Genomic DNA, 1285 nt, shown 5'->3' on the forward strand with positions numbered 1-1285 from the left:
AGTGTGCTTTTCTAAGATTGATCTACGCACGAGATATCACCAATTGAGAATTCAGGAAAGGAATATACCTAAGACAACATTCTGCACACACTATGGACATTATGAATTTTTAATGATGTCTTTTAGACTCACTAATGCACCTACAGTGTTTATGGTTTTAACGAATTGGGTTTTTCGAGCATATTTGAATAAATTTATGGTCATATTTATAGATATCATTTTGGTGTATTCTAAAAGCCCAGAAGAACATGCACAACACTGGAAGTTCATTGTTGTGTTGCTTTTGCTTGTGTGATATGAAATGTGCTCAAAATTAAATGCAAATTGCAAGCAAAGACTACGTGCAAGTGCACACAATTGCAACAAGTAATATAGGGATGAGTAGAGTTTGTCAATCCATCGAGAAGTTCGTTTACTATTTGTTACTAATCACTAAAATTGAAACAAGCTAAGTTTTATCCAAGCAACAAAAGAAACAAGTTGTTAAAATGAAATAGACTTTACTCTAAAAGTCTAAATTAACCTAAGACTTGCAAGTTAAAGGTGTAGTGAGGAAACAATGTAATTAAAGCCTAGGGCTATGGTTTCAACTATTGCTTTATAGGGATACAAGATCAATAAACTACATACTTTTTATGACAATCAATGTTAGTCTATGTTCCCTAAGCTTGGATAATACTCGATCGAGTCATCACACAATTTCCTAGCTTCATGAACTATCTATATGTCTATAGAAAATTAACTAAAGCTAAGTTCACAAAATTTAGGACTTATATTGACTGTGTATAATTAATATGTATACGTCTATCCTATTAATTAATCACCCACTTAATTTCTTAACATGGAATGAACATTCACTGCTCAAATATAAGTCCTTTTAGATTATCTTTGTTAGGCATCATCTAAAACCCGATACTCAACTTGTTGGTGATCAAGCAACAAATGAGACAATAAGCATAAATTTGAATAAACATTGACATTCTAATAAAAGCAAGTAAAAATTAATCCATAATGTCCAAACTACACAATAACATTCATCGTAATCCGAGATTCAAAATTCTAGTTCAACATATCAAAGAGGAAAATACACATTTTAGCAAAGTATAACATTGTTTTACTCAAAGAGTTAGAGAGAGAAAATGAAATCTAGAGTGAGAAAATGATTTGTTGCAACTTTTTGATCCTCCATGTCACGACCCAAACTCAAGGGTCATGATTGGTGCATGAGCCCAGCAAGCAAGCCTACTAGACTCAAGAAAGCCTCAGAGTTCACAACCATATAACA

This window comes from Theobroma umbraticum, unplaced genomic scaffold (assembly GCF_002168275.2).
Source record: "Theobroma umbraticum cultivar Fairchild unplaced genomic scaffold, ASM216827v3 scaffold_239.1, whole genome shotgun sequence".
In the NCBI taxonomy this organism is placed as follows: Eukaryota; Viridiplantae; Streptophyta; class Magnoliopsida; order Malvales; family Malvaceae; genus Theobroma; species Theobroma umbraticum.